Source organism: Stomoxys calcitrans, chromosome 5 (assembly GCF_963082655.1).
Source record: "Stomoxys calcitrans chromosome 5, idStoCalc2.1, whole genome shotgun sequence".
Taxonomy (NCBI): Eukaryota; Metazoa; Arthropoda; class Insecta; order Diptera; family Muscidae; genus Stomoxys; species Stomoxys calcitrans.
In genome coordinates, this window is record NC_081556.1 from 52,259,122 (window position 1) to 52,287,049 (window position 27,928).

At 41.8% G+C, this 27,928-nt stretch overlaps 1 protein-coding gene across 3 annotated transcripts in view; it reads left to right on the plus strand.

The window, feature by feature from the left end:
- LOC106087483 (activated Cdc42 kinase Ack) overlaps positions 1-27,928 on the plus strand; it is a 69,593-nt gene continuing 41,665 nt past the window's right edge. Inside the window, exons 1-2 of one of the 3 annotated variants that reach the window (XM_013252534.2) lie at positions 1-187; positions 479-1,296. The gene's annotated coding sequence lies outside the window, so the exon portion shown is untranslated. Of the gene's footprint in view, positions 428-478; positions 1,297-27,928 lie in introns of all 3 variants that reach the window. The other 2 variants (XM_059369110.1, XM_013252535.2) reach the window with 2 other exon arrangements.

Here is a 27,928-nt window from a genome sequence, read left to right on the forward strand (position 1 = left end):
TGATAAAGTGTGCGTAGTGAAGTTGAGTAAAACGACAGACATTAAATTAACTATCATCACCATCAAAACGTACGGGTGAACTTCTTGGAATCCGTCACGGGTTCCGTCGTCATTGTGAACGTCCGACAACCTCGATAATTTAACTTAAACAAATTTATCAATCTAATCAAGAGTGAAATTAAAAAAGGTAGTTGTGTGTTGATGTGTCAATGGTGTTGATTGAAATGCTCGTAATGATTATATTTGTGATGCATTAAGCGCTCATTTTCCTATTCTGTGACATATGTTGTGTACTGAATAAAGGAAATAAAAACAATATGTGGGAGAAAGGCCATAGAAAATTTTTTGCAAATCGAAAAGGATGTGTCGGCTGGTTAAATTCCTATTAATTCGTGATCGCTGAGACGGAAGAACCTCAATTTGTCAAGTAAATTGTTTCATAGCTTTGTTAATTATCTTGTTTTCCCCAATTTCCCAGCTGGCTGTGTGTATAGTGTGGTAGCGTTTCGTGTTTTTGGTGCTAATGAACAAAAATATCGAATATGTGAAAACTAACAAAAAAAAAGGTGCAAAAGTGGAAATATCAAAACAACACAACAGCTTTCGTAGAATTTTCCTACAAAGCAAAAGAGAAATAAAAATTAAATAGGCAGGAAAAGTGCAAAAGTGCAGTGAAGTGCTGTCTTCCGTAGTAAAAAAGGGAGTCATATGTCCTCATTATGAGGGTCTGGGAACAGCAGCTAAATAAAAAACCAGTTGCCTTTAGCCTAAAACTGTTCCTAGTGTTCGGGGTCGGGTGGATTTTTTTTTTGGAGGCACCAGCAAAAAAAAAATGCTAAACAAAAAACCCAAAGCCACAAGAGCAAAGTACAAGAAGCACACATAAAATCATTGTAACACTTGGAGTCAGTTTCATAGTTCTCGTTCTTTTTGTTGTGGCAGCAAACTAACAAGACCTGCCAAAAAACAATGGCCACTATTAGCAATTGCAAAATTTCGCTGTTCTGAGTTTATTAAAACAATATAACCCCACTACATCCATCAACAGCTGTGTCTTGCCCTCCCCCCAAATGCTTGTGCAAATAAAAGCTGCACACAAGCACACACACACACATAAACCAGTTTTGTTATTACAAATGTTCTCTCGAGAGACGACCTCACAAATTTTATCAGCTGCTCTTTTTGATTGGACAACGCAGTTGTTGTTGCTGTTGCTGCCAGTGTGCGTATGTGTGTTTTGTCTGCTGTTGCTTGCCCCATTGACAGCTGTTACAGCTTCCCACAAACAAAATAAAGGTAAGTTGAGACGAGAGATGATATACGATGAATTGTGTCTTGTGGTATACTTTTGTTGTTGGTTCATATTCTTTGCCGAAAAGTGTATGTTTACTTCCCAAGCTGTCTGTTATCTTTTGTTACCGCCATCTATAAGCCGAAACAACCCCCAACCATAGCAGTTTCATAATTAAGATGACATCTGTGCACTTGTTTGTCTGAGCATTTTTTCTCACAAATGTTGCAATTTTTTTTTTTTGATTATTCAGGTTTTTTGGTGGTTGGAGGATTTTTGAATTTTGTCCAGTGGCAATAAATCTAACATGTGCTTGCTTTAGTTTTGTACAGAATTCGATGGCTTGAGGGAATATAAGTATCAATATCAATAAAAAGTTGAAATAGGCCGTCATAAGTCGGATGAAATTTAATGATAAAACTTGATGTTACATTCAAACAAACAGCAATTGGGTAAGCTCTAGTACTAGCTCCGCTTGGGAATGTCTGTAGGATAGTAGTTATGACTGTACTCCTTTGCAACGAAATATGCTGAAGTCCTACTTTCATAGTTGATTGACAGACAAACAGTTTGATCTTGTGGCCGATATTAGAAAACATTTCCAAGCTCTGCAATCTTCTGTGCATCTCCTCTAATATATGACGCGAAGTTTCGAAATGTCACTTGAGGTTCTCTCTTGCAGCGCTGAAACTCTCGCTCTGCGTCATGAATCCACCTTAAGGTTTCTGGGCGGTGGATACCTATCGAAAAGACGATGATTTGTATGGTCCCTGCGATAAAAACCCACAAGGTATTGCTTACACAACATGTAGATTTGTCTTCGCACGGATAGGATCTTTGGCATTCTGACAGATCTGAATATTATTCCACTGCGTGTCACATAGCTGACGAGACCACACCGGCGCTGCATAATTTACCACAGACTGGCCAATTGCTTTGTATGAAGTCAACAAGGTTGCTTTGTCCGCAGTCCAAGTTCTGCCGGCAAGCAACTTGAGGACCTTGTTTCTACTCCTGACCTTGCCTTAAATTGCAGTGCCATGCGCGGAGGATTTATAAAGGATGTCACTTGTGCCACCAAATATTTTGAGATAGTTGTTGGTCGAATTCTTACTCCTTCGACTATCACATTCAACTGCCTATGCATCTCTGCTGACAATGAAGTGAAGAGAGTGGCTGAAGATTTGATGGCGGTTGTCTTCAAATTTCTGGCAGCGAAGTAAACGGCAAGTTCGGTGAGGTTGTAGTTCAACCTCACGCAGATGGAGGGAGCTACTGGGCATCCCCTTTTGATCTCTTCATCCACAACCGATTGGCGACAGCTGGAGAGATGGGGCTCGAGAGGTTCAGAGCCACGAGGGCCGTCCAATCGCAAGGCCTGACTACGATTAATATTTGTACTGATGGCGTGCAATGCAGTCATCGTGCTTTGCTATTTACGGAACCCATGCTGGTGCTCAGCAAATTAAAATTCTCCTACTAGGATCGGGAAGGGTATTGGGTCTGAACGACTCTGCTCTACTCAGGTCTTTTTAGGCTTCAGTAGCGGGATAACTCTGCCTATTTTCCAGACATAGGGAACTATGGGAGTGCTCACAGAAAGGTACGACTCCCGGTACGAGCAGGTTCGGCAGTATCAGTGTTGAGATTCCATCTTCGCTCGGAGCTTTAAACGATTTGGGGATGCATATGACATTTGTAAATTCGTCCAGGAAAATTGTGTTGTTGTTGTAACAGTGTGTTGTACACTGAGGCGGCAGCCCTTACGGATGTAAGACTCCATCGGGCCAATCCGGTACTTACAACCAGCCGCCATGGGATTGTGATAGTTGTTCATTGGTTGTAGCATGTACGCCTATAACGCTGAAACCGAGGGTTCGATTTCTGGCAAGAGCATCAAAAAAAATTTCATGCTGGTGGCATTTGTGAGGTATTATGCCATGTTAAAATTACTTCCTAACGGGCTTTTGCTCTAGCGCACGCCTTTCGGGCTCAGTTATAAAAAGGAGCTCCTTTACCACTGAGCTTTGACTTGAATCGGATAGCACTCATTGATATGTGAGAAGTTTACATCTGTTCCTTAATGGAATGTTCTTGGGCAAATTAGCATTTGTTCATCGGCTCGGACACCAATCGCCAAAAGTTACTGAGTTCCTGTCATACATCTTACAGGGGTTCGAAACTGGCTTTATAGTAGACCACAGCTTGCAAATGCCGGTGCCTAGGTTGCTCTGTACATTAATTCCGCTTATGTTTTTTGACCAGCCTATTGATTTTCAGATTAAGTTCCCTGATTCTGGGGCTAGTAGGACCTCTCGTCTGCCATTACCATTGACTACGCCAGAAAGTAGGTCTATACTTGGTGTTTTCGACCGGTTGGTCTAAAGCGAACGCGGCTGCTGCGTTAATGAATTTCTCGGAATTTCTTCTCAGCAATACGTAGATCAGAGGGATGTGGCAGCTCATTGAAACGAGGTTATGAAAGCGGATGATGATGAGAAGAATTATGGGAACATGGTCCGATCCCAATAAAATTACTGCTTGCCAGACAAGAAGATGCACTAGAGATGTCTGTTGACATCGTGTAAAAGTGGAGTTGTCAATCTCCTGTGCTAAAGCCATGTCCATTGATCGTTTTTCAGAGAATAACGCCATAAATCATGGCTCGCGTTAAAGTTCCCTAGTGCTAAGCGGTTGTGGCCAGACAACAGGCTTCCGATGCTGGTCCTATTATCTTGGTGATAACTGCTAACCGGCGTCACTGTCGGAACTGACTGCTATCTCTATACATTCCATGTAGGAGTCAGAAGTGCCAGGGTCAAGCGAGATAGCTTCCATTCCTTGTGCGTTAGGTGCTGTCACTTTCTGTATCCATAAGACTTTCCTTATGTGCGTCCGAAAAGGTCGCGCTCTCTTCGGCATGTATTCTCATACGTATTGTACTTTTTGTTTATAGTACTGTGTCTACATGTATGTTGGATGAAATAAGAGCTTGTCCTCATCAAAAACTAACATATTTTTTCCAAAATACATTTTTCATATTACATTTTTTTACTTTTGTAAATTTTTTATTTTTGTGCAATTTTCCAAGTTGCCACATTTGAAAAAAAACGTATAAGATTATATATCGCGAATACTGTTAAAGCTGCATGTTTAGTCCAGCTTTGTTGCCTGGATGGCTGCGACCATAATATTCTTTTGATTCATTAATTCCACTATCATATCAATCTTGCCCGAAGACCATTGAAATAAAATTGCAAGAACGATGCATATTGCCACACGAGAGAAGTTGCATAATCCGAAGAAGTCGAAGGCGATGACAACGACGCTTGCAACCGACTTAGTCAGCGGTGGCACACTCCATGAAAAATAGCTAGTATTACTGTTCTCCCATAAGGACGTCAAGCCGGAGCACGAACATTAATGCAAACGATAACCAATCCCTTGGCAGCCGGTTGTACATACTCGATGGTGGCCTTCAGTGTACAGCACGTATGTTCAGAAACGGAAATGCACCCACTCCATGCAACGGTTACAGTCACCTACAACGATCGTTAATCCCGGAACGGGGCAGCTGTGAGCACCACACAAGCTGGAACATTGAGCTCCAATTTTTGTGGTATTCAATGCTGTCACGAGAAGCTTAGCTGCGATTTACCGGGTGGCCTTCAGTGTACAGCATGTTTGTTCAAAAACGGAAATGCACCCACTCCATGCAATTGTTACAGTCACCGACAAGGATCGTTAATCCGGCTGTGAGCACCACACAAGCTGGAACATTGACCGAAAAAATTTTGTGGTGTTCATTGCTGTTACAAGAAGCTACCGGGCGCGTCCACAGGTTGCGGATAGTGGAATGCTCCACACGGAGTATGAGAATGCTCCACAATCAGCGGTTTCGAGCGGAGAGCCTCTGTGAGAGGCCCGGCGGTACCGGCTCTTGCACAAATACTGAGTGCCTATGATGCTCGATATGACAAGGCGAGTTAATGGTGCCTTTAAATAACCAATGGTCACCATGTTCTTGTGGCGATCGGCCCTTTGGACCGGAATGAGCTTGCTCACCAACAGGAGCTTGACGAAGATCGCCACCTCCATATGAAAATGTGTTTACAACAACAACAAAAGGACCGTTAATGGATGCGATTCTGGCTAGCCCAACAGAACCAATGTCCCGGGTTCATCTCCATCGCGGCACGAACCAGAAGCGTACGGAGCAGGCACTCCTGGATGTGCCTCTCTCATTACAAAAAAGGGTCAAAACACGTGCACTTAGGGTGCAGGCTCCTGGCCAGTGGGCATTCCAAACTTCTTCTGATGTTTTTGTCAGAATTCTTTGTCACAGATTCTCTCAAGATTCTCTCGGCGATTGTGATTGGCGTTAAAGTCACCCCTTGCCGGCACGGACAAACCCTAGACTGGCTGAGCAGAGACAGACTTCCAATATATAGTGGGATATAGGAATTGAAAGTTGACATCCTAGAAGACACTGCTTAGGTAGAAAAAAAAAACTCAAGCTGATTCCCAAACTATTAATGCGAGAATTTCAATACTTTGTCTTAATCACTTGAGACCATTGCTCTTAGTTCTTGTTTGACAGAGTTATAAACTGAAATAGAAAAGGCTTTAGTTTTCATTTCTATCCGTGGTACAATAAAATAAAGGCAGTCATGTTTCTATCATTATTGTACTACATATTGAAGAAAATTAATTAAATTATAAAACCTTGGAATATTTGAGAATATTTATGATTAAAATCACTTTTATGTCATTGGAACATTTGAAAAGACTTACAACATAGGGAGACTGGAGTTTAGATGCCGACAACGAAGCCAATCGTTTTCTTCTCAACTATAATTTGTAAATTCCTGAAATTGTTTGAAAGACAATGGGTAAATCCCTTACGGCAACCCTTGTCAACGAATAGTAAACAGATGCATCAACTTGTACACTGGTCACACAACTTCATTGAAAAACAAGACAACTACGCATTTGTCTGTCCGCCTTATCCGTCCATATTTAATTACCGTCAATCCCACACACGTACATACCTCGCTCTGACGTAGTTGTCAACTTCATCTTCTTCGAATATGGTGGTGGCGTGGTTTATTTTGTTTCAGTTGTAGGCGAACAAACTAAACTTGTCATTTTTTAGTCGGTGTATAGCTGACTGGGTTTCTCCAGCTTTTTTATATTGCACATGCTGGCGATGGATGAGATGAAATTAAACTTTAATGCGTCTGACAACAACAATTTTCGAATCAATAGATGCACCACATATTTACGTGCGCTGATAGCGAAATAACAACAACACTGAAAATGATGACAAAAGCAAAAAGACTGCATTGTCGCCAAGTGGTGACATCAATATGTTTGCAATCCCATGGCAGCCGGTTGTACGTACCGGATTGACCCGATGGAATCTTCATCGGCAAGGGCTGCCGCCTCAGTGTACGTGTTCGTCTTTTTTCGTCATGGGAGAGGCACATCCCGGAGTGCCTTCTCCGTATGCTTTTGGTCCATGCCGGGATTGAAAAGAACCCCGGACCCTGGTTCTGTTCCGTTTGCCAGAACCGCCTTCATCATCGGTCAGTGTCGGTGAGGTGTAACAGGTGCTTGGAGTGGGTACATTTCCGTTCTTGCTCTGGCCTAACTTCGCTACGGGAGTATAGTCATACTGGCTATGTCGCTAGGTGCTGTGCGAACACAGCCAGCAGTGGGTCACAAGCGTCGCCGTCGTCGCCTTCGGCGTCCTCGTCGTCGGACTATGTGACCCCCCCGACCTCTCCCGTACGGCAATTTATGCAAAGACAGCACCCTAGCCCTACTATTGCCAGGCCAGTGTCGGGAAATGTATCGTTCCTGCAGTTAAACTGCAATGGACTGCGAGGCAAGATTGATGAGATTGTGGATTTTATGAGTCGGAAGAGCATATCGGTCGCAGCGATCCAGGAGACAAAGCTGACTAACACCTGCAGCTTGCACAGTTGTCACGGCTACAATGTGCTACGTAAGGATCGCTCAAGGAATGGAGGTGGGGGATTGGCCTTCGTTATACACCATTCCGTGCAGTATAGACCTATCTCGCCTGCGCTTGACGCTAGTGACCCATACATGGAATGTATGGGGGTAGCAGTCAAGTCTGGTACTGCCGAGATAGAGATATACAACGTGTATATACCGCCGGTTGGCAGCTGTGTCCCGATTAATGGCCAGGCCTACAGCCCCGACATAAGTGGGTTGCTATCTGGCCATAGTCGTCTGGTTCTGGGGGATTTCAATGCACATCACTCGTCATGGCATTCTCCCCTAGGCAACGACCAGCGTGGCATAGCTTTGGCAGAGCAGATAGATAGCTCCACGTTTTGCACGGTGAATGAGGATGCCCCCACTAGGATTACGAGGAGGTGCAGCAGCTCGCCAGACATCTCAATCGCATCCCCTGATCTCCTGAGTGACGTATCCTGGCAAGCCGTCATCTCTTTGGGGTCAGACCACCTCCCCATAATCCTCACCATCGACCGACCACCCGACTTCATAACCTCTGAGCGCCGAACGTTCACCAACTATAAGAAGGCCAATTGGACTGGCTTCAGAGAGTATACCAATCGCCGCTTCAATGAACTGCCACCCCCCTCTGATGTGCTTGTGGCCGAGAGGAAATTCCGAGACATCATCAACGCAGCAGCCGCTCGCTTTATACCAGCCGGTCGAATACCGCAAGTGCGACCCAATTTCCCGGCGCAAGCAGTGGTACTCGCAGACGAGCGTGATGGGATTCGTGCTATGGACCCCGCTAACCCCAGAATCAGCGAGCTGAATCTGGAAATAAACAGGGTAGTCAACGAACATAAGCGGAATTTGTGGCTGGAACACTTGGAGCAATGTAACTTAGGCACCGGTGCAGGCAAATTGTGGGCCACTGTTAAGTCTCTCTCGAACCCCGGTAGACGGGACGACAGGACCTCAGTCACTTTTGGCGAGTTAACCGTGACTGATCCGAAGAGATGCGCCAGGTTGTTCAACCGTCAATTTATCGTGCATCCCGAGAGAGACAGGGCAAGGAGGAGAGCCATTCGCCGTATTCGTGGTCTCCGAGCCGATGAACAGCCATCACAATTTACCGTGGGCGAAGTTACGAATGTCATCCGTGGCGCCAAATCTTCCAAGGCGTTGGGCCCCGACGGAATCTCTACATTGATGCTGAAGAATCTGGATTTACCTGGAGTTGAGTACCTTACCACTGTCCTTAACCTGTCATTGAACACTCTTATAGTTCCCGATGTCTGGAAAATGGGCAGAGTGATCCCGCTACTGAAGCCTGGTAAAGACCCGAGTTTGGGGGAGTCGTACAGACCGATCTCCCTTCTCTCACCAGTGGCTAAGACGCTTGAGGCATTACTCCTCCCGAGCCTCGTAGGAGAATTTCCATTCGCCGAGCATCAACACGGATTTCGGAGACTGCACAGCACAACAACAGCTTTGCATGCCATCACCACACACATTTGCCGTGGCTTCAATCAACCCAGGCCATGTGATAGGACGGTCCTCGTGGCATTGGACCTATCGAAGGCATTCGACACGGTCAGCCATGCCAAATTATTTGAGGACATCGCCAACACGTCCCTCCAGCCAGGCCTTAAACGTTGGGTCGCGAATTATCTGTGTGGCCGCCAGTCATTTGTGGAATTTAGGGATAAGAAGTCAAAACACCGTAGAGTGAAACAGGGAGTTCCCCAAGGCGGGGTGATATCTCCGGCTCTGTTTAACCTCTACCTTTCCTCCATCCCACCTCCTCCAGACGGCATAGAGATCGTATCATATGCGGACGACTGTACGATCCTGGCATCAGGCCCCCCACCCATTGATGACATCTGCGATAGGTTGAACGTCTACCTCAACGAGCTTGCCTCATATTTCGCTGCAAGAAATCTGAAGATATCCGCCACCAAATCTTCAGCCACACTGTTCACTACAAATACGCGTGAGGTGAATTCTGAGCTGACTGTGATGGTCGATGGAGAATTGATTCCGACCATCAAGTGTCCCAAAATACTTGGCGTCACATTTGACAGCTCCTACACTTTCTCCCCACATGCCACAGCAATCTGCAATAAAGTCAAAAGTAGAAACAAGGTCCTCAAGTCACTCGCTGGCAGCACTTGGGGTGCAGACAAAGAAACCTTGTTGACCACGTACAAAGCAATTGGCCGGTCTGTGGTAAGTTATGCAGCGCCAGTGTGGTCACGTCAGCTTTGTGACACGCAGTGGAATAATATTCAGATCTGTCAAAATGCCGCCCTCCGAACTGCGACGGGCTGCCTCCTTAGTTCTCATGTGGACCACCTCCACCAGGAGACAAAGATCCTGCCAGTGCGAAGACATAACTACATGCTGTCTAAGCAATACCTTTTGGGCTGTTATCGCAGAAATCATCCAAATCATCATCTTGTGGATAGATACCCACCGCCCAGAAGCCTTAAGGTAGATCTACATGATCTAGAGCGTGAGGTCCAGCGCTATAAGAGAGAACCTCTAGATCAAGCGGCATATCAAGCGGGTCTGAACAACATTCATGCAGACACGGTAGCAGACGCGTTAACTGGCTACCGGGTGAATGTAGTCCTTGGAGTACGACCGCCACCCATTGCACCCGAAGAAATCGACCTCCCCCGGCAAACCAGAGTGATTCTGGCTCAATTACGTTCCGGCAGATGCAGCCGCCTCAATTCCCACAGAGCTAGGATTGATGCCGACGTGCAAGATGTATGTCCCGACTGTAACCAGGGACCGCACGATACACGTCACCTGTTTAACTGCCCGGCCAGACCCACTCGACTCAGACCCAGATCCCTGTGGACGCACCCCATCTTAGTCGCGGAGTTCCTGGGTCTTGACACTCAACAGAATCAAGCAGACGAAAGATAGTACACAATAAACTGCTACAACAACAACAACAACATCAATATGTTTGCTACTCACTTTCATTTACGCCCCAAATGGGGGATACGTTAACGAAAGGAAGATTGAGACAAGATTGGAGTGCTGATGAAGATTATGATCTTAATTCATTGTTATCCAAAATGGGAATATGAAAAGCTTAACGTGCACAATTGCTTATGTATACATGTACATGTTTGGATAAGGTGCCGTCTTTTTTTTATAGCCCATACTACACTACAGCATTAGAATTTAAAGTCAGGCTTTTAGCGTAGGTGGGGAAATGTTTATCGATTCAGAGATTCAAGATATAGCTTCCATGTATATGGATCGCCCAATTTACACTAATAGGCCCGTATTTTTATTGCATGTGCAATTTTGCACGGATTTGCCCAAAACATGGTACGGATTGTTGTTGTTCTTGTTGTAGCAGTTTGTTGTGTTCTATCTATCGTCTGCTTGATTCTGTTGAGTGTCAAGACCCAGGAACTCTGCGACTTCTATTTGATAAACGTCCGGCGCTCAGAGTTTATGAAGTCGGGTGGTCGGTCGATGATGAGAATTATGGGGAGGTCGTTGACCCCAAAGATATGATGGCTTGCCAAGATACGCCACTCAGGAAATCAGGGAATGCAATGGGAGGCCACCGTAGCGCAGAGGTTAGCATGTCCGCCTATGACGCTGAACGCCTGGGTTTGAATCCTGGTGAGACCAACAGAAAAAATTTTCAGTGGTGGTTTTCCCTTTCTGATGCTGGCAACATTTGTGAGGCACTGCGGCACGCCATTCGGACTCGGCTATAAAAGGGAGGCCCCTTAACATTGAGCTTAAAAACTTGAATCGGACTGCACTCATTGATATGTGAGAAGTTTGCCCCTGTTCCTTAGTGGAATGTTCATGGGCGAAATTTGCATATTTGCAATGGAAATGTCTGGCGAGCTGCTGCACGTCCTTGTAATCCTAGTGGGAGCATCCTCATCCACCGTGCAAAACGTGGAGTTTTAAATCAGCTATGCCACGCTGGTCGTTACCTAGGGAAAATGCCATGAAGTGTGATGCGCATTAAAGTCCCCTAGAACCAGACGATTATGGCCAGATAGTAACCCACTTATGTCGGGGTTGAAAGCTTGGCCATTAATTGGGACACAGCTACCAACCGGCGGTATGTACACGTTGTATGGCTCTATCTCGGAAGTACCGGACCTGACTGCTATCCCCTTGCACTCCATGTGGGGGTCACTAGCGCCAGGCGCAGGCAAGATGGGTCCATATTGCACGGAATGGTGTATTACGAAGGCCAACATAGTCCGACGAAGAGGACGCAGAAGGCGACGACGACGCTTGTGACACACTGCTGGCTATGTTCGCACAGCACTTTGTAACATATCCAATATGACTATACTCCTGTAGTGAAGTAAGGCCAGAGCAAAATCAGAAATTTACCCACTCCATGCACCGGTTACACCTCACCGACACGGACCGATGATGGATGGAGGCGGTTCTGACAAACCGAACAGAACCAGGGTCCGGGGTTTTTTCAGTCCCGGCACGGACAACAAGCGTGCGAAGAAGCCACTCAGGGATATGTCTCTCCCATGACCAAAAAAGACCATCACGTACATTGAGGCGGCAGCCCTTGCCGATGGAGGTTTCCATCGGGTCAATCCGGTGCGTTCAACCGGCTGCTATGGTACGGATTGTTGTATTACCCATGTTAATACTTCTTCCGAAATACAAAAATATCGGTTGAGAGTTAGACATTTCTTTTTCTTTAATTGCCTATTACAGAATATTTGTTCCACTAGCCGAACGTAGAATAGCGTTCCAAGCGCCTCGATCTTCTGCGCTCATTCTGAAATCTCTGACATCAAGTTTCGAGGTGTCTCCCAACACTTGATCTTTCCATCGGGCTTTTGGTCTTCCCGGTTTGCATGTACCACCGTGTTTGCCTTCAAAAGACTTCTTTGCTGGAGCTTCTTCATCCATTCTGACAACATGACCTAGCCAACGCAGCCGTTGTATTTTGATACGTGTAACTATGCTATCGTCGTCATACAGCTCGTGGTTCATACGTCGCCTATATTCTCCGTTTAAGCAAACTGGTCCATATATTTTACGAAGAATCTTTCTCTCAAATACTCCAAGCACTGCCTCATCTGCTTTCACAAGTACCCATGCTTCAGAACCATATAACAGCACGGGTAGTATCAGTGTCTTGTATAGTGTGATCTTCGTCTGTCGAGAGGTGGCCTTGTTTCTAAACTGCTTACTTAGTCTAAAGTAGCATCTGTTTGAGATCCAATTATAAGGTAGGGTTATACATGGTAGAATCAAATACAATTCAGCCCAGCTGATTACAAATTCATGAATTTTAAAATTGTATCGTCCCACTGAAATCTCGTTTACATTTCAAATAAATGACATACTAATGATAAAATGTTCCTACAAATTTAAAATTAAAGTTGAAAACATTTGAAGAATTAAAAAAAAAACGTTGTTAAGTGCAATTTTGTTGGGTCTTGTCGCAATCCCCACTTACACTGTCACTTGAAGCACCTTTTCTGTATTAATGTGCCCGTTGTTCTATGAGTCCCATAGTTTACCTGATAGCTTTCTTCTTCAACTTTTACGCTCCCTTGTTTTGTAACGATTTGGTGGTACATTTGTATAAGTCCGCTTCCCTCTTAACTATAGCGCACACAGTCGCCCTAAAGAGTTTCACTATGACCAAATTGTTTGAGAGCAATCCTCTGTTCTTCACAGGTATAAATATTCGCGAATAATGAAAAATTTTTTATAAAATACTAAATTCGCGATACTAGTTTATCCACCACGAAGTATTTTAAGATATATTTATTTATATTTTTTCTTTTATTTATTTATCCATAAGATAGCGAATCCGCTTGACTGCTAAATAAAACGATAAAATTGCCGCACTCTCCCTTTATTTGTCAACAACATGATGAGATAAAAGCCAGCTGACAAGCGATTGATTGGGCTTGTGGTGTGCGGAAAAAATGGCTCATTTGCTACTGCGAGTCTATGACTGTTCGCTTAATTATCACAACGCATTCAGGGTTATTTTTTCTAAGAAGTGTGAACATTTTGCGTTCACCCTCTTTTTTTATGCGGTTTTCTTTTGTTTATTTGTTTGTTAAAACATTGTCAAATATTTTTAGTTAATTACATAGAAATGTCAATTCTTTGACACAAGGGATGTGTAGGTATCCCTTGCTTTCTTGGCCTTCGGCTTCCGCTTACTTGGCCTTCGGCTTCTGCTTACTTGGTGGGGTATTCTTTCTCGACGCATCGATATGAAGCGCACTCTGCCTGGTTAGCCCGGAGCCTCCGACGTCAGATGGGGTATGCGCCGGTGTGGTGTCGTATGTTGGTTCAGACGGAGAGGGCTTCTGATTTGTTTGATGCTTTGGTCCCGTCTCCTCTAAAGACGGATAAGTTTAGATCGGCCATCAAATCTGCAGGAATACTATCCTGACTGAGTTCAATATAAGAGCCATCAATTGCCATCTCTATTAGACGTCCTCAAGCTCGCTGTATTGCGATCCTTGCTCCCTATTCAGCGTCTCGAGGTCCACGAAGACCTCTCCTTGCGCCTAACTTAATGAGAAATTGAGTGAAAAAAATTATCCTTAGCAGATGGACTTAGGAGCCACAGTGGCGTAGAGGTTAGCACGCTCGCCTATGACGTCGACGGACAAGTCGGCGGTACAGAAATCACTTTGGTGGTCCCGCCAGCATAAGGTGCCTTCTCCCATCCAATGATCATCAGTGTTGTTGTTGTCATTGTTTTTGTTTTTTGTTCTTAGCAGCAAGAACTCTGCTGAAAAACCGCCGCTGAGGCGCCCAGGCAACAACGGGGCTCCGTTCGAATAAATTCGATTACCCCTGACTGCTAACCATGGATCGTGAATGGACAAGTGGTCGCGCAATATTCTGACGTTAGCGGGACACTTCTGAGTGTGGCCTTATCTATCCTCTCCCTAAAATATGCATTAACAAAGAAACCCTTTTGTGTGTGATTGTGGCATTTAAATTGGCACTCATTTAAAGCATATTCCTGCACGCAAAAAAATAATTTGTTTCACATAAAAGAAAATTTCGCAAATATAAATTTTTGACAAATATAAAGTTTTTTACACTGACAATGCCTTTCATTATTGATATCACCTCGATCTTCTGCGCTCATTCTAAAATATCTGACACCAAGTTTCGAGGTGTTTCGCACCACTTGATCTTTCCATCGGGCTTTTGGTCTTTTGATCTAGCCAACGAAGCCGTTGTATTTTGATGCATGTAACTATGCTATCGTCGTCATACAGCTCATACAGCTCGTGGTTCATACGTCGCCTATATTCTCCATTAACGCAAACTGGTCCATATATTTAACAAAGAATACTTCTCTCAAATACTCCAAGCACTGCCACATCTAGTGCTTGGATTTATTTAAATTTTATGACACAAAATTATATTAGAAGCCTTCTATGTTGATCTAAAGACTTGTCATTAGACGTACCTACGGCGAAATTTTAAAAATTGTCAATTTCCGAGCTTACCATCCGCCCATCACTTTTTGTCCATCACTGGTCTATATGCTTAAATATTCACCATTTCTCTCTCTAGACACAAAAGAATAATAAATTCTCCGGTTAACGAATAATCGTTTGCGGCTATCAAACATTTTTGCCGTAAAAGCGTTTTTGGTGTTACAGCAAAAGAAAAGTACTTTTACCGTAGGGGAAGTTGCTAAAGGGTTTGCTAAAAACGAAATTAGTTACATTCAATAATCAAAAATTTTTGATAAAACCTGATAGAGCCGATTGGAACTACGATATCCCTGGCAACAGAAGTTACATGGACTTCTATACGGATAGTTTCAAACTAGGCGTCCAGGTGGGCTTTGGGATGTACACTAAAGATCTAGAGCTGGTCATGTCGAAAAGGTTACCCGATCACTGCAGTGTGTATCAAGCGGAGATCCTTGCAATTAAGGAAGTGGTGGAATGGCTAAAATATAATGTCATAACGACGATTAGCATAAATAACTTCTATCCGTAAATCCCTGGAGAACGTATTTCTAAACACAAAAACCGCCCTCGACTGTCGCAGATCTCTCAATGAGATGGCTGAACTGTTAAAAATTCACCTGTTCTGGGTGCGTGGCCCGGCAACCAGAGATATCCCAGCGAATTGTTGTTGTTGTAACAGTTTATGGTGTTCTATCTTTCGTCTGCTTGATTCTGTTGAGTGTCAAGACCTAGGAACTCTGCGACTAAGATGGGGTGCGTCCATAGGGATCTGGGTCTGAATCGAGTGGGAATTGTAAAGCGGACGAGCTTTCGAGACTAGGAACTACCCTACACATTCCAGGAATACTGGAATCTGTGAGTATACCTCTAGTGACATGTAGGCTTAGTTTTCAGGACCAGGCCGGAAGGACAAAGAATGATAGATGGTCACAAAGAGGGGGCTGTGAGCATTCCAAATTATGTGGCCTTATCTAGACTTGAAGAGGTCTACTGCTTTGCTGTCACGGGCTAGAACAGACGCCTCAGTCATTGTGTCCGTCATGACAGGTCACTGTCTAATCGGAAAACATGCTGACGGACTGATGGTTGCCAGCAACGAGCTGTGAGGACATCGAAGAAGAAGAGACTTTAGAACACCTTTTGTGTGTGTGTCCGGCACTAGCAATCGGAAAGAGTTTCACTTTAAGTTCTCTTTTCTTTGAGAATCTGTGTGATATAGCGGATGTAAAGCTTTGCAAGTTATGAGTCTTTTTAAAGCGATCTGGATGGTTCAACGGTAGGAACTAAAGGACATTTTCCTTCTTCTGTTCCTGTTATATCACAATGGACTGCCACTTAAACCTAACCTAACCTACATGTTACGTTTATGGCTAACGTTTGATATGTTGAGGCGAAACGTTACATAGTTACAATAAAAGAAGAAAATCATAATAAAAGTACTTTGTTTGTAATATAAATGTCTCAAACGTTTTATTTCTTTTGCGTATCCTTTTAACATTTCTAATAAAAAATGTGTGTCTTTCAGTATCTAAGACAGATATAGCTATCGCCCGATTCAAGCTTTCGAGGTCATAGTATGTAATATTACAATCCTTTTCGAATCAACTCTTAGCCTAACAAAAGTGTTTAAATTTAACTGATGCATGGACTTTCTCATCAACCTCTTGAGCTTGTATTTTTCCTTCATTTCTTATACTACACCTACTTGCGCATTGAAAATAAACAAGCAAACTTGCCAAGAATGTGTCCGGAAATAATTTGTTTATCTCCTCGTTTGAACTTATTACTCATAATAACCCCGAGACCTTCTCAATTAGGAACACTTTTTCATCTGCAAGATGCACTTTGTAATTAATACAAATTAAAAATATTAAAACCAGTGGGACGATTTGTTTGACTTGACTTGCGTTCACAGAAGAGTTTCATCTTCTTTTTCTCGAATGTCTTTATGACATGGAAATTTGCCATAATCGACGTGATCGCAACGATAATAGTTGGTGGATTTTAAAATTGGTATACCACCCAAGATAAGATGGATACTTTTTGTTTATTGCTTGTTATACCCACCAGCTGATCGGCTGATCGGTCTATACGAAGGTCTTAGGCCCACAGTAAGTTGTGTTAGGTCCTTCGATATCCTTCGTCAATTTGGCCCAGATCGGTCCAGATTTGGATATAGCTGTCATATAGACCGATCCACCGATTTAGGGTCTTAGGCCCATTTGGGACAGTGAGTTATGTTCAGCCCCTCGACATACTTCTTCAATTTGGCTTAGTTTGTTCAGATTTGCATATAGCTGCCATATAGACCGATCTCTCGATTTAAGATTTTGAGCCCATAAAAGGCGCATTTATTGTCCGGTGTCGCCGAAATTTGAAACAGTGAGTTGTGTTAGGACCTTCGACATCCTTCTCTAATTTGACCCAGATCAGTCGAGATTTGAATATAGCTGCCATATAGACCGATCTCTCGATTTAAGGTTTTGGGCCCATAAAAGGCGCATTTATTGTCCGATGTCGTCGAAATTTGGGACAGTGAGTTAAGTTAAGCCCCACGACATATTTCTGCAATTCGGCCTAGATCGATCAAGATTTGCACATAGCTGCCATCTAGACCGATCTCTCGAGTTAAGGTTTTGGGCCCATAAAAGGCGCATTTATTGTCCGATGTCGCCGAAATTTGGGAGAGTGAGTTGTGTTAGGACCTTCGACATCCTTCTTTAATTTGGCCCAGATCGGTCCAGATTTGAATATAGCTGCCATATAGACCGATCTCTCGATTTAAGGTTTTGGGCCCATAAAAGGCGCATTTATTGTCCGATGTCGCCGAAATGTGGGACAGTAAGTTAAGTTAAGCCCCTCGACATACTTCTGCAATTTGGCCTAGATCGATAAAGATTTGCATATAGCTGCCATCTAGACCGATCTCTCGATTTAAAGTTTTGGGCACATAAAAGGCGCATTTATTGTCCGATGTCGCCGAAATTTGGGACAGTGAATTATGTTAGGTCCTTCGACATCCTTCGTCAATTTGGCCCAGATCAGTCCAGTGAATATGGCTGTCATATAGACCGATCCGCCGATTTAGGGTCTTAGGTCCATAAAAGCTACATTTATTATACGATTTTGTTGAAATTTGGGACAGTGAGTTGTGTTAGGACCTTCGACATCCTTCTTCAATTTGGCCCAGATCGGTCCAGATTTGAATATATCTGCCATATAGACCGATCTCTATATTTAAGATTTTGAGCCCATAAAAGGCTCATTTATTGTCCGATGTCGCCGAAATTTGAGACAGTGAGTTGTGTTGGGCTCATTAAAATTTGTCTGTATCTTGGCCCAAATCTGTTCAGATTCGGATATAGCTGTCATATAGACCGATATCTCGATTTAAAGTCTTGGCCCCATAAAATGCGCATTAATAATCCGATTTCACTGAAATTTGACCCAGTGACTTATGTTAGGCTTTTCGACATCCTACTAAAAAGATCAATATTTTATTATAAACAATTGAACAATGACTTGTTCTTATTAGTATTTGGTCCGAATCGAAACATATTTCGATATTGCTGCCTTGGGGCATAAGGTATGCATTTTTCACCGGATTTTGATGAACAGTGGTTTACACATATACCCGAGGTGGTGGGTATCCAAAGTTCGGCCCTGCCGAACAATATGTATATTACTTTTTTGTTATCATGTTCTTTTTTTTCCCGGTGTAATAGCCTTGTGAACAAACATATTATATGTGTATAATTAATTTTTATTTAATCACATTTATTCGCTGGAAGCAAGCAAAAACAAAATCCCATGACGTATTTATTATGAGAATGGCCTGAAATCAAATGTAAACAGAAAATTTTGTATTCAATGCATGTGGCAGTCATGAATCGAAATATTTTGTGGTGGGGTATTTACTTCTGGGAATGCAATACATCTGCTGCATTGGTTTGTGTGGGATTTTGTTACATCTGCTCGTATTTTGTTTAATTTTAGTGTGCTGCAAGAAGACAGATTTTCGAATAAGTGACGCCTTAGTATTTTACTATTTTACTCATTGCATACAATTATAGCTTCTGCTCATTCAAATGATTATCTGTCTCAGATAAGGTAGATAATGTCTATTTGTTTTCAATAAAATTGCAAATATGATTGCTAAAACAGCAATATATGTTGTAAAAGAATACATTTTACAACTAGACTTAATATGTTGTGTATTGTGATTAACAAACAAAAGAATTTCTTATGATTTTTAATTGCATTGGCTAGTATACAACTTTTTATACCCTCCACCATAAGGGGGGTATACTAATTTCGTCATTCTGATTGTAACTACTCGAAATATTCGTCTGAGACCCCATAAAGTATATATATTCTTGATCGTCGTGAAATTTTATGTCGATCTAGCCATGTCCGTCCGTCTGTCTGTCGAAAGCACGCTAACTTCCGAAGGAGTAAAGCTAGCAGCTTGAAATTTTGCACAAATACTTCTTGTTAGTGTAGGTCGGTTTGTATTCTAAATGGGCCATATCGGTCCATGTTTTGATATAGCTGCCATATAAACCGATCTTGGGTCTTGACTTCTTGAGCCTCTAGAGTGCGCAATTCTTATCCGATTGGGATGAAATTTTGCACGACGTGTTTTGTTATGATATCCAACAACTGTGCCAAGTATGGTTCAAATCGGTTTATAACCTGATATAGCTGCCATATAAACCGATCTTGGGTCCTGATTTCTTGAGCCTCTAGAGTGCGGAATTCTTATCCGATTGGAATGAAATTTTGCACGACGTGTTTTGTTATGATATTCAACAACTGTGCCAAGTATGGTTCAAATCGGTTCATAACCTGATATAGCTGCCATATAAATCGATCTGGGGTCTTGACTTCTTGAGCCTCTAGAGTGCGCAATTCTTATCCGATTGGAATGAAATTTTGCACGACGTGTTTTGTTACAATATCCAACAACTGTGCCATGTATGGTTCAAATCGGTCCATAACCTTATATAGCTGCCATATAAACCGATCTTGGGTCTTGACTTCTTGAGCCTCTAGAGGGCACAATTCTTATCCAATTTGAATGAATTGTGGCACGTAGTATTTTTTTATGATATCCAACAACTGTGCCAAATATGGTTCAAATCGGTTCATAACCTGATATAGCTGTCATATAAACAGATCTGGGGACTTGACTTCTTGAGCTTCTAGATTTGGCTGAAATTTCGCAAGACGTTTTTTATTCTTACTTTCAACAACTATGTCAAATAAAGTACAAGTCGGTTCATAACCTGATATAGCTGCCATATAAACCGATCTGGGATCTTGACTTCTTGAGCCTCTAGAGGTCGCAATTATTATCCGATTTGCCTGAAATTTTGTACGACGGATTCTCTCATGACCATTAACATATGTGTTTATTATGGTCTGAATCGGTCTTTAGGCCGATACAGCTCCCATATAAATCGGTCTCTCTATTTTACTTCTTGAGCCCACAAAGGGCGCAATTCTTATTCGAATTGGCTGACATTTTACACAGGTCTCCAACATAAAATTTAATTGTGGTCCAAACCGGACCATATCTTGATATCGCTCTAATAGCAGAGCAAATCTTTTCTTATATCCTTTTTTTTTTGCCTAAGAAGAGATGCCGGAAAAAAAAAAGAAATGGACAAATGCGATCCATGGTGGAGGGTATATAAGATTCGGCCCGGCCGAACTTAGCACGCTTTTACTTGTTTTGTTTTCATTGCGCGCTATTACTTCTTATGGAAATTATTGACCGAACTTCTATCAAGGAACAACATTTTTTTAATGCCAGATTCGACTTTCTTCGTTGTTCTGTTAAAAATCAGAGTTGGACTCTGCCTGTTCCAAATTGAGAAGGCCACCTTTGGGCATGCGACTGACCATGGGGGCTATATTTCTGTCCAGAACCATAGTTTTGCTTAATGGTAATATTCTATTTAGTCAATTTAAATGCCTTGCCTTTTTTTGGAATGCCTTGCCCTAATTTGGAACAGTAATCTTTTCCATGGAACTATGGAGGTCACAATTCAATCCCCTTTTTCTAAATAACTATATTCGACCAACACAGCTGTATTCGAAGAATTTCAGCAGCTTAGGCAATATTATCCACCTCAATGACCTGATATTTGTGTTGATAACCAGTACAGGGAAACTCCTCAGGGACGGCGTCAAAATTTTCCTTATCCAGCCATCCGCAGCGGTGCACTTATAATTCCGCCCTTCATCTTTCTTTCAAACAAATTCAAAGAGGGGAGTGATGCAACAAGGGAGTCACTTGTGGGCTCCACCCTCACGTAATTTATGGACCCTTTTAAAGGGCCACCACAGTAAAGCCTCGTATCCCCTTAGTCTAGGCATTATGGTAGTTACTTACAAATGATTGGATCAAAAGATTCCTGAAATATGCGTACAGAAGGTGTCGAGGTTCTTCAGTAAAAAAGGTGAGAAATAGCCCATTTTTCCCGCCTTAGGAATAAGGCGGGAAAACTGGGCCACTCTGTTGCCACCTCATCTTCACGGAGATTGTCTATATATTCCAGTAAAAAACAGTTGTACTTTGTATGGCATAGGAACCGTAACCGTTCAAATGTATTCACCGTTCAGAGTATTTTTCCACCTGTTATCATTTCTACCTCTCAAACGGTATTAAATATCAGTCATCGTTCATGCTGTGGTTGGGGAAGCTTGACTTCGGACTGCTAATAGGAGTCTTGAGTGGAAATTGCAACGGCATATCCTCGACGTCGCGATAGAAACAGGTGTGTGAAGTCGAGGAGGATTTAGAAACGGTTAGAAACACTTATAGTGTCACTTTACCTACGTTATTCAAATCGAGGCTTCTAGTCGCGTGCCTTCCAATCTAATTTAACCTGGTTTATACATCGATGTAACCCTGAATTTTGACATCTGACCCGGTATTCAAAAATAGCAATTGTGAAACGCAATAATTTGTGTGATTTTTCGTTAAAAAAATATTTCACTTTTTTTCTCCTAAAGAGCTATAGAAAAGTTAAAAAAAAACATAAAATTCAGAAAAATACATGCAATCTTTATACTAATACGGTGTACGGTGCATATAATTTATTGTTTGAAGATTATTTCATGCAAATGTTGACCGTGACTGCGCCTCAAATGGTCCATCCGCTTAGTCCAATTTTGGCATACTCGTTCCAACATTTCGGCCGGTACCTCACGAATAAATGCTTCAATGTTGTCTTTCAATGCGTCAAATAAAGCGGGCTTGTCTGTATAGACATGAGCTTTAACAAAGCCCCACAAAAAATAGCCTAAAGCACATGATCTAGACGCCCAATCGACCGGTCCCGAACGAGAATTAAAATGTTCACCGAACTCGCCTCTCAATAAGGCCATTGTTACGCGTGCTATGTGGTACCGTCCACCACCACTTGACATGCAAGTCAAGGTCTTGCATTTTTGGATATCATCTCACGGTAGCGCTCACCATTCACAGTTACGTTACGATTCGCATCATCTTTGAAGAAGTACGGTCAAATGATGCCACCAGCCCATAAACCATTCATGGTTAAATTATAGACCAAACTGAAGATGTTTGACAGGGAAACAAAACTCGAAACATGCGTGAGCTGTTTAAACCAGTGCTGCAAAAAATATAATAGCTAAAAAAATCACCCTTTAGCTTTGCATAACCATCAACTTTACCAACTTGTTGTACGGTACTAGGCTCTTGATGACAGCCCAGGACATTTGGTGACATTCTGTTAGGGTTCTGAGAGGTTTGCAAGTTTCGGCAATTTGTTTCGCGGTCTATAGCGGCGGCGTATAGTTTATAACCGGTCGCCCGTTCGTCAACGTGGTTTTCTTGTCCATTCCTCAGGTGCTGCCGGCTAAAGATTTGAGGACTTTTCTTGTTCCTTGCTCTTTCGCAGATCGTAGTGGCGTGTGCCGACATTGAGAGGATTACTCCCAAAATTTTTGGGTGCCTCACCGTTAGGATCTTTTGTAAATCGACCCTCATATTAACCTTCCTGATGTGATCAGTTGTCAAATTGGTAAATAATGTTGCTGATGATGTGGTGGTGGGAGAAATTTTTAGGTTACGGCTCCTAAAAAATGCTGCCAAGTTTAGGAGGTAAATATTCATTTGGTCATACAGTCCGTTGATGTTATTCTATAGCCGGCATAGAACACTCATCTGCAATGATGTTATCTCTAGAGGTTTAGCCGGCGACAAGAAGTTTACCCGGCATTAGAATAGGGACCACTTGACCTATGTTCCAAATGTCTGGAATCACTAGGGTTAAGATGGACAGATTTAGTACATCCGTCGGGTATTTCATTTCCACCTTACCTTGTTGCTTGAGCATCGATTTTCCATCGAGGTCAATAGATTTTGATGGCTTAGCTCTTCTTCTGACCTCGGCAACGTGTTCTGTACTGAATAGTTGTGTTCAGTTCTGAACAGAAGTTTCTTAGGGTGCTCATTCCCGCCTTGTCTCTAGTTGGGTGCTCAATAAATTGTCCACCAAAACGGTTTGCAAATTTCTATGAGAATTTTTTTAAAAAAATTCCGTTGAAACTTTATCTTTGGGAACAATATTGTTGAAATTTTAAAAGTAAAATTCAGCTCAAAAATAAGTAGTGAGTATGGTGCGGTAGCGTTGTCCATTCACGGTAACGTGACGATTGGCATCGTCGACGAAGAAGTATGACCCAATGACACCACCAGCATGCAAACCGCAGCAAACCATTTATTTTTTGGATGAAGTGTTGATTGTGAAGCAAATGTGGATTGTCACCTGACCAATAACGCATAACGCAACGGAACCCACCGTAGCGTAGAGATTAGCATGTCCGCCTATGACGCTGAACGCCTGGGTTCAAATCCTGGCGAGACCATCAGAAAAAATTTTCACAGGTGGTTTTCCCCTCCTAATGCTGGAAACATTTGTGAGGTGTTGCTATGCTATGTAAAACTTCTCTCCAAAGAGGTGTCGCAATGCAACACGCCGTTCGGAAGGAGGCCCCTTATCATTGAGCTTAAACTTGAATCGGACTGCACTCATTAATATGTAAGAAGTTTGCCCCTGTTCCTTAGTGGAATGTTCATGGGCAACATTTGTAAATTTGTAATAACGCATATTTAGCTTATTTTCGAATCCATTTTGCTAAAAATGAGTTTCTTCACTAAAGGTGATTTTGCTTTGATTTCGCTAAAGTACGGTCATCGACTCCGAATTTCGGCATTAAATTTTTATGATTTGCAGACGTTGTCCGTTCGTTTACTTTACCATAATGAAAATGTTGAGTTTTCGAGTAAATTGACAGCGATTGAAGATAATTAGAGTGCGTTCACAAATTAAAATTTTCAAGTCCCCATTGGAAATCTCTTTAGAAGTAGAATTTTGCCTCTGTTCTTTAATGGAATGAATGTTCATCGACAAATTTGCAAACCTCACAATTAAGGAATATTTTACATATCCTTTTTTCTTCAAGCATAAACTTTACCGTTTTGTAAACCTCAATTCTTTAAGATAGTTTACCGAAACTGGCAAAGTTAGAAAAAGCACAATAATAATCAATCACTAAGGGGCCCCCGGCGCGGGACAGCTATGAGCACCACACAGGCTAGAACATTGGAGCTCCAATTTATGTGATGTTCATTGCTGTCATGAGAACCTTAGCTGCGAGCTACCGGGAGCGTTCACAGGTTGCGGATAGAAGAATGCTCTATACGGAGTAGCTGCAACGACAGTCACGGACAATCAGCGGTATCGATCGGAGAGTCTCAGTGAGAGGTCGCGCTCTTCCACAAATACTGAGTGTCTATTATACTCGATGTGACAAGGTGAGTTAGTGGCGCCTGTAAACAACTAATGGCCACCTGTTCCCGCGGCGATCGATCCTTTGCACCGGAATGAGATTGCTCACGTAGAGGAGCTTCACGAGGATCTTCTTGAAAATGTGGTTATAACAACAACTAAGGGGCCACCCTATTGTTCAGCATTATTTGTTATAAACATCTTAACAAAGCTATGTTAAGGCGTCAACTATTCTGTTGAAATTTAAATTTGCGGTCATTTTTTATACGAGGAGTTTATATTTTTTTTTTATTTTTCAAAAAAGCAGAGTTAGAATATCATTACTCTGGTTGGCATGTAGGAAGTACAATGCCATGTAAAAAATGCATATAATGAACGTTAAATTTTAATGGATGTGGCAAACTAAACTGTATGTAGAAACAAATTAATTAAAACAACGGGTTTAACTGGGTTAGGCGACCATTAGCTTGAAAACTATCAGAGACAAGCAGACGAGTTTTGGCTCTAAAATTTGCTTTTGAGAGAAATTAGCTTCGATTCTTTGTTCTTTTATTTAGCTACAACATTTTGTACGTTTGGCGATAAATTTACTTGGAAAACAAAGCATTTTAAAATTGGTTTAAGTCACTTAACTGCGAGGGAAATATTTTTTTTTTTTTAAATTTTGGGATTTATTTACAACATACTGCATATTATCCAGCTGAAAGCCATTAACTTCAAAGTTCTTATTTTAAGAATAGCAAAGCTTAAAATTCGTAAAAGTTAGGCAAGAGTGCATAATTTTTGTAGCGTTTGAAGGACTTCTCGGATCGCGAGATTTCCTCAAGAAATGACAAATGGTTTATCGTTCTCTACATACCCACAAACGGGGCTCTAAATCGAAACAAGAGACAAGTATACCTCACTTTCCTTGTTCTGACTCAACTCACCCGTCAATGCAAATAACAATAAACTTTATTCAATATCAACATAATTTTTCTAAATTTATTTATTTTCCAAGTTTTTGCCTGTTAGGCCGAGATTATTAATTCTTTTTTTTACAAATTTTGTTTGTTTCTCTTTCGAGACGAGATGGATGATCAGAGATACAAATGCAAAAGGAAAGCCAAAGATAGCAGCACACACCAACCACTGTGGGCCGCGTTTCGTCTTTCGTTTCGTTTTCGTTTCTATCTTTGGCTTTCCTTTTCCATTTGCATCTCCGATCATCCAGCTCGTCTCAAAAGAGAAACAAAAAAAAAATTGTAAAATTTAATGTCTCGCCCTAACATGCAAAACACTTGAAAATTTTAAATTCGGCAGAGCCGGCCAGGATTCGAACCTGGGACCACGGATCAACAGCGAGAGTCATTGCCGTTGTCTTAGCGTTCGAAGCCATCAATACAAATTCCAACAGATGAACAAAATCATGTGTAGTACGGAAGAAGTGTAATTTGATACAGATAGAATGTCTGTCATTACACAGAAATATATGCATTGGAAAAAGTACAGCTAATAAGCAGGATTGTCGAGCTTGGTTAATGTGGTAATTGTATCATAGATGCGTTTTCGCTATTAATAAGATTCAAATACAACATACCAACGCACGGCCCTTGAAGCCATCACATCTAATATGGTTGAAAAGTCTTCTAACCAAAGACGAAACGCATCTCATAGTGGTTGGTGTGTGCCGCTATCTTTGGCTTTCCTTTTCCATTTGCATTTCGGATCACCCAGCTCGTCTCAAAAGAGAAACAAACAAACATTTATTTATTTTTATTTTTTTTTTTTTCATTTAAAATTACTTCATCGAACACCAGGAGATTGAGTTCTTTAACGCTGGTTATTTATGCATTTGTGCTAGCCACATTTTCAAAGTTGTATTCAAGTTATGCGTTGCCTACTGTACTGTACCATGTTTGTTATGATCTAGTCTTAATATTAATTTGGCGATAGCCAATTTCCTATTGCATATTGGCGTTAGATGTAAAACTTGATTTGGTAAATAAAGAATAGTATAGATTTGTTAGATTTTTTGCCAATTGAAGCATAAAATACGCAATTCTTTTTTTTAACATTTCAAAATACGCGAATGTATTGAAAACTTTGCTGATTGGAAAAAAAGAAACTTAAACCCAATTTAAGATTAACAAATTGGTTGAAATTTGTTTGCAATTTCGCACAAATAGTGAAAAGATTTTTAGCGATTAGATAATCTAGCAATCTACAAAACTTTTAGTGTATGTATGTTTGATTTTTATACCCTCCACCATAGGATGGGGGTATACTAATTTCACAATTCTGTTTGTAACACCTCGAAATATGCGTCTAAGACCCTATAAAGTATATATATATTCTTGATCGTCATGTCATTTAAGTCGATCTAGCCATGTCCGTCCGTCTGTCTGTCGAAAGCACGCTAACTTTCGAAGGAGTAAAGCGATCCGCTTGAAATTTTGCACAAATACTTTTAATAAGTGCAGGTCAGTTGGTATTGTAAATGGGCCAAATCGGTCCATGTTTTGATATAGCTGTCATATAAATCGATCTTGGGTCTTGACTTCTTGAGCTTCTAGAGGGCGCAATTCTTATCTGATTTGGCTGAAATTTTGCACGCGTTGTTTTGGTATCATATCCGACAACTGTGCCAGGTTCGTAACCTGATATAGCTGCCATATAAACCGACCTTGGGTCTTGACTTTTAGAGCTTCTAGAGGGCGCAATTCTTATCCGATCCGATGGCTGAAATTTTGCATGAAGTGTTCTGGAATGACTTTTAACATTTGTGCCAAGTATAGTCTATATCATTCCCTAACCTGATATAAACGCCATATAAACCGATCTTACGAATAGACTTCTTAAGCCGCTAGAAGGAGTAATTCTTATCCGATTTGGCCAAAATTGTGCATGAAGTGTTTTATTTTGACTTCCAATAACTGTTTTGAGTATGATCTAAATCAGTCTATATCCTGATATAGCCGCCATATAAACCGATCTTCCGATTAAACTTCTTGAGCTTCTAGAGGGCGAAATTCTTATCCAATATGGTTGAAATTTTGCATATGTCGATTTGGTACAACTGTTCTAAGTATGGTCTAAATCGGTATATAACCTAATATAGCTGCGCTATAAACCGATCTCCCAGTTTGACTTTTTGAGGGCGCAATTATTACTCGATTTGCCTAAAATTTTGTAAGTGGTGTTTTTCTATAACTGGTGTTTTTCTATTCGAAAAAGTAATTTAAAGAACTTGACAGCTGTGATCCATGGCAGAGGGTATAAAAAATTCGGCCCGGCCGAACTTAGCACGCTTTTACTTGTTGTATTAGCTGTTTTTTGTTTTG